This window comes from Rutidosis leptorrhynchoides, chromosome 6 (assembly GCF_046630445.1).
Source record: "Rutidosis leptorrhynchoides isolate AG116_Rl617_1_P2 chromosome 6, CSIRO_AGI_Rlap_v1, whole genome shotgun sequence".
In the NCBI taxonomy this organism is placed as follows: domain Eukaryota; kingdom Viridiplantae; phylum Streptophyta; class Magnoliopsida; order Asterales; family Asteraceae; genus Rutidosis; species Rutidosis leptorrhynchoides.
In genome coordinates, this window is record NC_092338.1 from 359,510,943 (window position 1) to 359,524,857 (window position 13,915).

Below are 13,915 nucleotides of genomic sequence, written 5' to 3' on the forward strand. Positions count from 1 at the left end.
AATCACGTTGATCAAGTGTCATTATATTATACTAACTCATGCTTCAGTTCCCAACACTACTTCAAAAAATTCATACTTCAAACTCGAAGGTTTCAAAATTTAGAAACTAAAATAGTTTCTTTTATGATGTAACACAGATAGAGCGAAATGATTTCAGATAAGAATAGTTATAAAAATATCTTCAGAAATATCGAGGATATTTATAATGAAAGATATGATGATATCTTAGAATATTTAAGATAAGAGGATGATGAAGAATATTGTCTGTAAGGGTTTTAGAGTAAGGAGCAAGGTATTCATTTAAGGCTTCAGCAGACACTGAATCATTTGGATTCTTTGAAGGAAGATTTAGTCCTTGTGATTTGTCCACAGCCTCTTTCATACCTGGCTCAATACAAACCTTCTCTTTTTCTGAGCTTTGCCAACACACTATTCTTTATCATCAAACTTTTTACTGTTAAGGTCGTTTACAATTTTTGCTGCTTCATCAGCATTTTTCAAATTTTCGCGAACTAGTTCACAGTTTAGGGTGTTTTTCAGAAACTTCACATTCGAAGTATGTAAGTCCAGGAGATAGATGTTATATGTACACATATAACTGTTTACGTAGACATGCTGCAAGATTTCAAAATACTGATTGCTAATTCCCGACGATTCATATAGGAATTCCCGTTACAAGATGCAGATGAGTAAATGATGGGGTTTCAATGAATATAAAGATTTTTCGAAAAGTCAAAGATCAATGAAGTTGCTGGTAAGTTTACTGCTAATGTAGTGGAATATAAACGGTTCCCCAGTAACAATGGCGAAAGGGCAACGTATATATCAAGGTTATAATAAGACTGTTTCGACTGAAATGTCGAAGTTGTCTTGCTGGATCTGTGACAAAACTGTCTATTTTGAAAAGAGATCGAAAAGTTATTTTAGCTAATAAATGCCAAAGGGTCTGACACGGATACGTGTTAAACTATGTGATGACCCAGAAATTTCTGACCAAATTTAAACTTTATCTTTAAATGATTTAATGTTTTCGACACGATAAGCAAAGTCGGTTAGATTGAGTCTCAAAATTTTAGAACTGTTTCATATATACAATTACCTTTGACTACTCTCGACAATTCATGAACAATTATATGTATGTATATATATATATATGTACAAGTAAAAATGACTTTCCTACAGTAAAACATTATTTGCTACAGTAAAAATGACTTTGCTACAGTAAAACACTATTTGCTATAGTAAAACACTATTTGCTACAGTGAAACCGTACTTTGCTACATTGCTATACTATTTGATGTCGATGAACTAGCAAACAAAAACGGAAAAGGCGGCCATGCGATCGCATGGCAAAAACACTGAAAACTCATGCGATCGCATGGGCAGGTGGGACAGGTCTGGTCCTATAAATATCGAACGTTTCTGTTTCTCTGTATCCATCTATCTCGCATCTATCTCTCAATATATATTATATTTATATTTATATTTATATTTATTATTATTATTATTATTATTATTATTTTTATTATTATTATTATATTATTATTATTATTATTATTATTATTATTATTATTATTAAGATTAATATTATTATTAATCTTAATATTATTAGTAGTAGTATTATTAATTAGTATTATACATAAAATACTACGACGAGGTCAAGAGCTTGTCACTTTCAAAATATGTTTTCGAGCGGGATAGAGCTAAGGAAATTATGGGTTATTGCTAAGGAGGTTATGGGTAATGTTCGGGGGTATATTTGTGAATCAAATCTAGTGTTTATCATCTCCATTACGTCTACGTACTTTTCTACAATATTGAATCTCAATATTAATACGTAAGCATTTATATTTTATATTTTATAAATTAATAGTGTATACATACTAGTGCTCGGGTGTATATATTTATATATGCTTGTATGCTAAATTTCATCGTTAAACAGTTTATAATAAATCACGAATTAAATACATATATTACGGGTAAAAGGTATATGATATACATGTTTTCGGAAAGCTGGCGAAAAATCAATAACTTTTCATTTAGATATCAAATAGTTTCGAGGAACGAATCAAAAGATATGGTCAACTGAATTATAATTGACATTAATTGGAATTGCTTTTTGAATCTGCAATTAATACTTAAACAACTTGTTTACGAGATTGATAAAATGGATTTTTGAATATTACCAACCGAGTAAATGAATCCTTATATAAGGTACGTCTCGTTTGTTGAACTATTGTCAAAATTGACTTTTTGAAACAACTTTGAATAACTTTTGTATGACAATTTCGAGCATTAGGATTGTGATACACTATGACCTGACCTAGCTTGATAGACATTTATTGACCAACATATGTTCTCTAGGTTGAGATCTACGATTATTTGATATACCGAGTTTCGGTCACATTACGATGAACAACTTTATGTGCTGCTAAGGTGAGTTTCATTGATCCCTTTTTAATTGATTTTGCAATATATATTTTTGGGCTGAGAATACATGCATTTTATTTTAAACGCAATGGATACAAGAACATACTAAATTCTACACTGAGTTTGAACCGAAAGTCCCTTAGCTTTGGTAACTGTTAACTGCCAGTTATAAGAACTGGTGGGCGCGAGTAGTAGTATATGGATCCATAGGGCTTGATATCCCCGTCCGAGCTAGAGCACTAGCCTTTTTATGGATGTATACACGTTGGTTTGCGTGTATTATTAAGATGATTATACAAAGGGTACAAATTATATATACGTTAAGTTTAGTTACCAGGGTGCTCAATTTCGTAGAATATTTTGATAAACGTTTCTGGATGAAACAACTAAAATCTTGTGATCCATCTTTATATACAGATTATGCGAAACATACAAACTATGAACTCACCAACCTTTGTGTTGACACTTGTTAGCATGTTTATTCTCAGGTTCCCTAGAAGTCTTCCGCTGTTTGCTTATATGATAGACAAGCTATGTGCATGGAGTCTTATATGGCATATTTTTCAAGAAAACGTTGCATTCACCAATTCATCATCATGTACCTTATTTTGACTGCATTGTCAACGGAAGTACTATTGTAAACTATTATATACGGTGATTGTCTATATGTAGAAATCATCAGATGTCGAAAACCTTTGATTTAAATATTCATTTACGGTGTGCCTTTTCAAAAGAATGAAATGTTTACAAAACGTATCATATAGAGGTCAAATACCTCGCAATGAAATCAATGAATGACGTGTTCGTCCATATGGATTTAGAGCGATCGTCGCAAACTATGACTTTGGTTTCGAGAGTTTTTCAGATGCATGACTGTGGTTAACATGTGATTGGATCATCATCTCGATTGTTCATTATTTGAAGTGTCTTCGGGAATTTCGAAGGGTTTGAACGTAGATTGTAATCGTTAATATACACATGATGTTCTAGCACAGTTTTCAAGTCAAAGTATAGCTTTAAAAGATGTAAGGATCTAAGAGTGATGGTACTGGTTATATCTCAAATCAAAATTTCAAAATCAGTAATTGGAGTTGATTGAATACGGTTGTTTTGATTTCTATTAAAAGAATGTATACTGTTGTGAAAGTAGTGAGTATAGTTGATGATTGTGGAATCAGATTCGAATAATGTAACATATAAATTGTGAATTTATATATATCTCGGGTATTACCTACCCGTTAAAAAAAATTTCACAATTAATATTTTGTACAAAAAAATTTTATTACAGTCTTTATGAAAATATATATGTGTATATTTTCTTTAGATGTAATATAGATTTAATGAGTTAATATTAAATTGAACTCATTTAATTTACGGTTGAAACTAGAATTGAATGATTCCTAAAACTTTAGAAATTACATAACTTTTACGGAGTATTTCTTCAATATAATTGAAATTATGAATCAATACTTCATTATTTGTTGATTCATGATGTTGGTGTTTGTGGAATTCTTGTGAACTTCGCAAGGTACGAATGATGTTTTCTAGAAAGTTCCGAGTACAGTGAAAATGAAAGTGTAATATCAAACATGTATTTGAATAGTACACCTGGTTTATTATGACATGAAATTTATTGAATTGAGATAGAGATTGTAGTTAACGGTGGTTAAATTGCTGACAAAGGATGTATATCATAGCATATTAGTAATATGAATTAACCGAGTAGTTAAGATTCACACATAATAGCGTAGTACGAAAATATTTATTATGGTTTAAAAATTTATATATATAAGATATACATATAAATCCTTCAGTGGAAATGAGTTAATACTTCATAACTCATTATTTCGATATACCTATTGGTGATTGTGTTGTTAATATCGTTAGTGGTTATGTAATTGATGGAGCTTATAGTGTTACAGATGTTGCTGGCGTTGGTAATACTGACGGTGATGCTGGTGGTACTGTTGATGCTGCTGGTAAACAAGTCTAGCTTGTAATTCGTGCACTATCCTTGTCAGGGTTTCTATTCTTCCCTGTATCACTTCTATCCATCCATTCATCTTGGTTTACGGCTATGACTTGAATAAATAATCTCTAAAACTTTAGAGATTACATAATCACCGAAGAATATTTCTCCGATAAAGTTATGAATCGATACTTCATCGTTGGTTGTTGTTGGTACTCCTTGGTATCTATGGTGTGTGTGACGTTGATGCATGTGGGACGGATTGTGAAGTTGAGGTTTGCGATGCGGTTGTTGTTGGTGGTTGATATCGGCTAAAATGTCACGTTTTCACCCCGGGATTAAGCCCCAAAAACAAGAAACATTTGACCTTTGTCAGAAAAATACCTACTTCGTCGGTTAGAATTAAAGAACAAGTAATTACGAAGGCGGTGCAAAAAGAATCAAGAGAATCGGAGCTAAAACGAAGATTCTAGAGCAAAAATGATGAAAGACAAGAAATCAAGTTACGATCCAGGGAATCAAGGCTGACCAGCATCAGAAACGGCCTGCCATACGGCCTGCCATACGGCCTGCCAGTATGGAGTACGGCCTGCCAAACGGCCCAGCAAATGCCCCCAAGAAACGGGATGCCAGTCAAATGGGCTGCCAAATACGGGCCACCATACGGCCTGCCAGCCGAATTTTGGCAAAATCCTAGTCTATTTAAAGGGTATTTGTCATTCATTCCAACTCACACTTCAATTCACTTCTTTCTCTCTTTTGTACAATATTAGTCATACTCTCAAGGCCTTCGACTCTGTGCGGGAAACCTAGTACCTGGAGAAGAACGCTGAAGATTGTATTAGGAGCGGTCTGGAGTCTTGAAGTTGTCACTTTTATATTCGGAACTCGTTTAATATACTGGTACTTCTATCCTTTATCTTATATAATGTTTTATGATATTGTTGCCATGATTAGCGAGTAATTATCTTTAGTGTACGCTATGATGTAAGCAGTTATAATGCCGAAATAATATTATGGTCTGTGTATGCTGTTGAAATGCTTTCCGATTATGCTTTAAACTCAATCGCTTTTCTAACTAATAGAACATAGTTATAGGTTCTGTTATTGGGAAGTCGCGAACCCCGATTCAGAGTACACTATCTATGTCACCCCTTGGTAAGAGAAGTCTATCGAATACAATGTAAGATCGACCGAGACACACCTGTTGTATTAAGTCTGTCGAGCCTTGGATTCCGACTGAGGACTCTTTCGTAGTGAGACATCTGACTAGACCCTTAGTACATTGTCAGTCCTAGACCATGCTAGTGTAGTCACCAAGCATATAAACTTCGTACGTGCACGCTAAAGCACAACGGTTTTTGTAAGCTGTACCTCTGCTAAGTAAAGCCATGGAACCCGGTTAGTGTTGATCAGTACACTGCACCATAATGCGGTCTCAAGCATTGCATCCCGCTTGAGGGATTATTAGTTAATTAAGGAACTGTTTGTTTAGACACATAAAGAATTGGACCGTTAGGATAACTGAACGTGTTCATGGAAGTCACCTTGACTTGGCCTTGGTGTTCTTTATGGTTGAACTCTTTTTAAGGGCCTAACTATCTTTTACCAATCATTAACGAAAGCATTGAAACGCATCACGTCTCTCGGATACGGCAAACCATGTATTCTATTATGCTTAAGAAAGTTTAGACCATTTTGGAATGTTAATACGTCACCCAACCGAGTCGCTCAATTGGATGAGCTGTCTGAACGTGTATTCCTGTAGTCAGACTGCACGGGCGTCGGGGGTAAGGGACGTTGCTGTCTATTCAGAATCTTCAAGCCTAATGCAGTACCCAGTGACATGTCTATTGACAGGGGCGTTTAGGACCAGTGTAATGGATACAGGGCCTCTGCCTATTCATGAGCCAGCATTCCATAATCTCGGCAGAATAACTGATGAAGTCATAGTATGCACTCACTTTAACCTTATCTGAATTACGAATTTTATCGCATTTACTTTATCTGTCTTATTAAATTAGAAAATCCCAAAAATAAATATTCACTACTCCCTAACTATCTTAGGCTTAAATATAGGTTCGATTATACTGATATCTCAAAAATACGACTCTAGGTCATACTTCCCTTACTGATATGGAGTAGTAAGATTTAGGCCCCGCTAATTTAAAATAGTACCCTCCTCCCACGAGTGGCTGATCCTGGCGAGCCGCGGCCTGACGACACCGCGCGAATAAAAACCGTCCGTTTCGGCCATATCACAAGAGGAGTAGAGTTTTTTGTGCCGCTGCCGGGGAACTGGTATCAGGCAATACTGCTCTCTATCAAACTTATTCACAAGCATTTAGTGGTGTCTAAGAAAGACAATTATACACGGACTTGGTTATTGGATTTTCCAAACAGTCGCCAATTATATTGGGACCAAAAGGATCCTGCCTCTCCGTAGTTGGCCTGGCCACTTGGTTTGTTGAGTAGTTCGTGCGGAGCTCTATTACTGAAATACCAGGGAATCAGTAGCCAGAACCAAAAACATATTTCACCGTAGGATAGTTAGTTAATTAAATTAGACTACCTTAGATTACCTTAGATTAAAATTAGATTAAATTAGATTACCTTAGAATTAGATTACCCTGGATTAGATTACTTTAGATTAGTTTAGCTTATTATAATTTAGTTTATTTGCGAAGAATTAAAAACAAAAAGGCATACCTAGTGTATGACCCAAACCTGATCTAGACCAGGGCCGTTGTTATTCGTACCTGATTCAGACGCAATAATCTCTAAAGCACGCAAGGACGCATGAATCAGAAATCAAATGGCGTTACGCGTTACTTTAGCAGAAAATACCAAACCCTCGATTGAAGGTCGAGGAGGACCAATCAGATTTCCAGAGATTCAAGGACACTCGTTCGAGTTAAAACATCACATCATCTAGCTCATTCAGAATAGCTGTCAGTTTCATGGATTACCGAATGACGATCCTAGTTCTCACCTTGATAAATTCATATCTCTTTCGAACTCCTACAAACAGCCAGGGATAGGACAAGATATAGTCTGGCTATACTTGTTCCCCTATTCTCTCACTCATCATGCTCAAACTTGGTTCGAAGGACTGGAAAAAGATTCCATCACGTCATGGACGGAGATGGCTACTAAATTCCTAACCAAATATTTCCCTCATTCTAAACAAATAAAACTGAAGAATGACATCATTAACTTCAAACAAAGTTATGATGAATCTCTTTACACTGCATGTGAGCGATTCAAAACCCTGCTGAAGAAATGCCCTAATCACCGGATAGAACGGTCAGCCCAAATCTGTACCTTCTACAATGATCTTACGGTAAATCATAGGACGATGATCGATGCAGCAGCTCAAGGGAATCTGATGAACCAAACCGCAGACGAAGCCTCAAGAACATGACAATGCATCATCATGACTGGAACAGTGGTGAAGCAGCTTCATCATCTGCCCCACTCTCTTCACTTAACAATCAAACGGAGGCCATCAAATCCCTCACGGATAAGATGGAATCTCTTGCTAAACAACTCGGAGAACTGAAGACGCAGCCGCAGCAGGTTAACCAAGCTCAGGCTTGTGTTAATTGTACCAACCCGCAACCTGCTGAAGAATATCAAGTTGAGTACGAAAACCCTGACGGTTCAGTCTGTTACGTCCAATACCCAGCTCGTCCACCAAATCCTGGATTCAATCAACCACCTAGGGTTAATCAATTTCAGCGACGCAATCAACCTTTTCGCTATCGCTATCCACCTTATCCAGCCCAACAATCTCAATTGACCTACGATCAACCACTTCCACTCACTGGTCCCCCAGTTGAGGAAAATTCCCCTACCACCCAGATTACAAAAGCAACTAACCCCACTCTCGGAGCTGATGATCAGTTAACTCAGTTCATTCAAGGGCAACAACAGTTAAATCAGAGAACTGCAACCAGACAAGATTAGACGGAGATACTAATGAGAAATCAATTGGCTCTACTCAAAAGTTTGGAAACGCAGCTCGGACAGTTATCACAACGCCTTGAAACCCGACCGCAGGGAAGATTGCCAAGTAATACTATCCAAAATCCCCACATAGAAGAAGCAAAAAAAATGGATTCCGTAATCCCAGAGGAAGAACCGCAGAGAAGGTCAACTAGGCTCAAGAACAAATCAACATATACTCAGAACTGACTCCTGAAACTCTAGTTCGCGTACCTTAACCTGGAAGGCTACAAGAAGAACCATCCAATCTCAATTCCTTCAAACTTGATGGAAGATTCCTGGACACCATGTCCAAAGTTCCCAACCAGAAGAGATACATTCGAAGGCTTCTTTCTACAAAGGAGAGGATACCAGACTCTAACAAAAATCCACTGAGTGAAGAATGCTCTGCATTACTCAGAAACTCTCTACCACCAAAGCTAGGAGATACGGGCCGATTCGTTTTTCCGTGTTCAATCTACCAATCTGGAACCATTCATGCGTTAGCAGATTTAGGAGCAAGTATCAACCTAATACCCTACTCTCTCTATAAGAGATTAGAGTTAGGAGACTTATCACCAACCAAAATGACAATCCAACTTGCCGATCATACAATTCGAGATCCTAAGGGCATAGTTAAGAATGTCTTGGTGAAAGTCGACAAATTCTTGTATCCTACGGATTTCATAGTAATGGATATCAAGGAAGACCTACACACACACCAATAGTGTTAGGAAGACCTTTCATGAATACGGCTAGGACTGTCATTGATGTGTACAATCAAACCTTGATCTTACGATCACATGGGGAGAGCGTTACCTTCAAAATTGACCGAACAGCCGATCTTTCTGGACAGGCAGAGATGTTTGCTATTTCCACCAGACAGATCACTTCCAATGACGAGTCTTCACCACCAGCCGATGATGTCGAGATGGGTGTCAAATCACAGTCTGTAGACGACCCAGAAATGGAAGAAGAGGATTCTAGCGAAGAAATAGAGGAAGAGGAGGAATCTGAAGAGGAAGAGGAAATGGAAGATGTAAAAGAAACTGCAACAATACCCGCTCCAAGCACTGAGCGTCATGAAGAAATAATGAGGCTTGAGACGGCAGATCACAGTTTAATCATTCTTTTTAAGAAGAAGACCGATAAGGCTGAGGTTAAGGATGTAGAAATTGATCCTGCAAGTATCAAAGTGGAGAATCAGAATACTGAAAAAACCCGTTCATCAGACGCATCCTCAGAGGAACAAGATACCGATGATGACGAGGAAGAACAACATGAAGACATTCTGAATAACTCGCACTCCCTAACCGAACCAGGTCAAGGGGAGCTGAACTCTTCCTCAGATTGAATTTCGGTTATATCCACATACGCAGATACAGTTTCTGACATTGTTTGAAGACCTCCGAAATGAGCATCACATCAGAGAAATCATCAACACCAGCACTGCTTCTATGATTGACATTCATGGGTCAACCAGCAGAGCTGTGGATCATATCCTCATCGAACTTCAAGACTTATCAAGAGCCGAAACTGCGCACTACTTATCTTTCAGAAGATCTTCAAGAGAAGTACCGGATCTGTTACCACTATTGGTCCGACACTTTCTCAGGATTTATCCACCAAGACTCACATTCCCTCGAGAAGACCAAGATCACAACCATCAGCGAGGAATGTTTGCTTTTTGAAGCATCACTATGGTCGAGCCAACGACCTTAAACAAAAGCGCTTCTCGGGAGGCAACCCGTGCAATAAAGTAGAGTAGAAGAATAAAGGACGATAAATGAGCCGATAAAGATGTGAGGATTAGAAACCAGCCGCATCTGCTAGGGGTTTTTCTTTCTTCTCACTACTAGCTCAAGATTCAAACTATGCCACATCCTAGCTTATCACTAAGTGTGGGATAACACCCAATAAAAGCACTAGACAAATACTCCAAAATCTCCAAGTGTGGGATACATTAAGAACATTGAGGACAATGTTCGTCTAAGTGTGGGATGTTGGTATCTTTTTATGCTGTATTATAATAACCCATTACGAAGATTTCAAGTCCTTAAGCCAAATTTCAAAATTTTTGCAAAAGAAACCCTTTTCGAAAGAGTATTTTTGAAAACCGGAAACGTTTGTCCATAAAAATAAGACTTAAGTAAGGTGGAAATCTTGTTAGATTGAAATCTCTAATAGAGCATTGCATGACTAAGGCATTATCGACCTAAATTGATTATGGTGAGGCACCCCAAATAAGACCAGCATTCATCTTTAATGCTTCACTATTTTTCGTTGAGAGTGCCGATGTTTGTGCTCGGAATCAGAACTTGCTTTAGATCTACATCTCCAAGCAGCGAAACGTGATTCGGTTGTAATCAAAATAGCTAGCCATTTGTCAAACATAAACCTTCCGCACCTCCACTACTTCTACTCCACCACCACATCCACATCACTATTTCTCGAAAATTCCAGAAAATGAGATTCCTTCCGAAAACTCGATGTTATAAACCTCCCAAGTATCATGGCAAAGGTCTTGAAAAATTTTCCCGGCAAAAAGTTTCTCGAGATGAAGTCTCCAAAAAAAAATTTTTTTTTTTGAATGATTTCAAGTTCTGAAAAGAGGAGCAGAACTATATAAAGAGAAACGACGAAGAGAACTCGACCGAAAATGATTATCAATTGAAGAAAAGTTCCAAAGTGCTTCTCAAAATACTTCAGCACTCATATATATCCGAATAAAAGTCTGTATAAAGACTTCATTACCCTTTATCTCACCCCCTCAAAAACAACTTCACTACCACTCTAAAATTCCTTTCCCATCATTGACAAATGACCTATAAAGCTGAGATTACTACCGCTCTCGCATTAGCAGCAAGGATTTGAGTCTTTATCAAGTCTATGACGATGGGTGCAGCATGACTGGCTATGAGTGTATTCATTTCTTAGATCTATAGGGAACCCTAAACACTTGAGTGATTTGAGTGACCCGTGAAAGCTAGCCTATGTCATGTAACCTCCTCGCATGCTTGCAGAGATAATTTCAAACCTAACATAGATGACTCACCTTATTTTTTTGCTCTTATAATAAAAGCAAACCGCTTAGGCTATTAGAAAAGAAACACCGAAAAGATTTTTAAAGAATGAGAGTTTGCTTGAGGACAAGCAAAGTCTAAGTGTGGGATATTTGATATCGGCTAAAAAGTCACGTTTTCACCCAGGTATTAAGGCCCAAAAACAAGAAAGATTCGAACTTTGTCAGCAAAATACCCACTTTGTCGGTTAGAATTGAAGAACAAGTAATTACGAAGGCGGTGCAAAAAGAATCAAGAGAATCAGAGCTAAAACGAAGAATCTAGAGCAAAAACGGTGAAAGACAAGAAATCAAGTTACGATCCAGGGAATCAAGGCTGACCAGCTTCAGAAACGGCCTGCCATACAGCCTGCCAGTATGGAGTACGGCCTGCCAAATGTTCCAGCAAACGCCCCCAAGAAACGGGCTACCAGTCAAACGGGCTGCCAAATACGGGCCACCATACGGCCTGCCAGCCGTATTTTGACAAACTCTTAGTCTATTTAAAGGGTCTTTGTCATTCATTCCAACACACACTTCAATTCACTTCTTTCTCTCTCTTGTACAATATTAGTCATACTCTCAAGGCCTTCGACTCCGTGCGGGAAACCTAGTACCCGGAGAAGAACGCTGAAGATTGTATTAGGAGCGGTCTGGAGTCTTGAAGTTGTCACTTTTTTATTCGGAACTCGTTTAATCTACTGGTACTTCTATCCTTTATCTTATATAATGTTTTATGATATTGTTGCCATGATTAGCGAGTAATTATCTTTAGCGTACGCTATGATGTAAGCAGTTATAATGCCGAAATAATATTATGGTCTGTGTATGCTGTTGAAATGCTTTCCGATTATGCTTTAAACTCATTCGCTTTTCTAACTAATAGAACGTAGTTATAGGTTCTGTTATTGGGAAGTCGCGAACCCCGATTCAGAGTACACTATCTGTGTCACCCCTTGGTAAGAGAAGTCTCTCGGATACAACGTAAGATCGACCGAGGCACACCGGTTGTAGTAAGTCTATCGAGCTTTGGATTCTGACTGAGGACTCTTTCATAGTGAAACATCTGACTAGACCCTTAGTACATTGTCGGTCCTAGACCATGCTAGTGTGGTCACCAAGCATATAAACTTTGTACGTGCACGCTGAAGCACAGCGGTTGTTGTAAGCTGTACCTCAGCTAAGTAAGGCCATGGAAACCAGTTAGTGTTGACCAGTACACTGCACCATAACGCGGTCTCAAGCATTGCACCCCGCTTGAGGGATTCTTAGTTAATTAAGGAACTGTTTGTTTAGACACATAAAGGATTGGACCGTTAGGATAACCGAACGTGTTCATGGAAGTCACCTTGACTTGGCCATGGTGTTCTTTATGGTTGAACTCTTTTTAAGGGCCTAACTATCTTTTACCAATCATTAACGAAAGCATTGAAACGCATCACGTCTCTCGGATATGGTAAACCATGTATTCTATTATGCTTAAGAAAGTTTAGACCATTTTGGAATGTTAATACGTCACCCAACCGAGTCGCTCAATTGGATGAGCCGTCTGAATGTGTATGCCTGTAGTCAGACTGCACGGGCGTCGGGGGTAAGGGACGTTGCTGTCTATTCAGAATCTTCAAGCCTAACGCAGTACCCAGTGACATGTCTATTGACAGGGGCGTTTAGGACCAGTGTAATGAATACAGGGCCTCTGCCTATTCATGAGCCAGCATTCCATAATCTCGGCAAAATAACTGATGAAGTCATAGTATGCACTCACTTTAACCTTATCTGAATTACGAATTTTATCGCATTTACTTTATCTATCTTATTAAATTAGAAAATCCTAAAAATAAATATTCACTACTCCCTAACTATCTTAGGCTTAAATATAGGTTCGATTCTACTGATATCTCAAAAATACGACTCTAGGTTATACTTCCCTTACTTATAAGGAGTAGTAAGATTTAGGCCCCGCTAAATATAAATTTAAAACAGTACCCTCCTCCCACGAGTGGCTGATCCTGGCGAGCCGCGGCATGACGACACCGCGCGAATAAAAACCGTCCATTTTGGCCATATCAGTGGTGGTAATGGTACTGTTGGTGTTGTTGATGGTGTCGGTGCTGCTGCTGGTGCTTGTATCCTTTGCACCATATTCTCCAAAGCCACTACCTGAGCACGAAGCTCGTTGACTTCTTCTATTACACTGGGATGATTGGCGGTTCGGACGAGCGGGTGAATAAGATCTAGAATTTGAGATAATATACAATCGTGACGAGACACTTTGGAAATGAGAGAGAAAATGGTGTCTTGAACAGGTTCGCGGGTAAGTGCTTCAGGTTCTTCACCAAGAGGGCAATGTGGTGGATGAAAAGGATCGCCTTCTTCTTGTCTCAAATGATTAAGGAGGCTACGAACCCATCCCCTATTCATTAAAAATAGATGATGGCAGATTGGTTGATCCATTCTAGTCACACTGC

The 13,915-nt window shown here is 38.2% G+C and overlaps 1 non-coding gene across 1 annotated transcript; it reads right to left on the minus strand.

Annotated features, from left to right (window-relative positions):
* Positions 1-7,592: 7,592 nt before the first annotated feature.
* Positions 7,593-7,699, minus strand: LOC139856315 (small nucleolar RNA R71). Its single transcript, XR_011761804.1, has one exon. It is a non-coding gene; the product is annotated as a small nucleolar RNA R71 (small nucleolar RNA).
* Between the last annotated feature and the right edge of the window lie 6,216 nt (positions 7,700-13,915).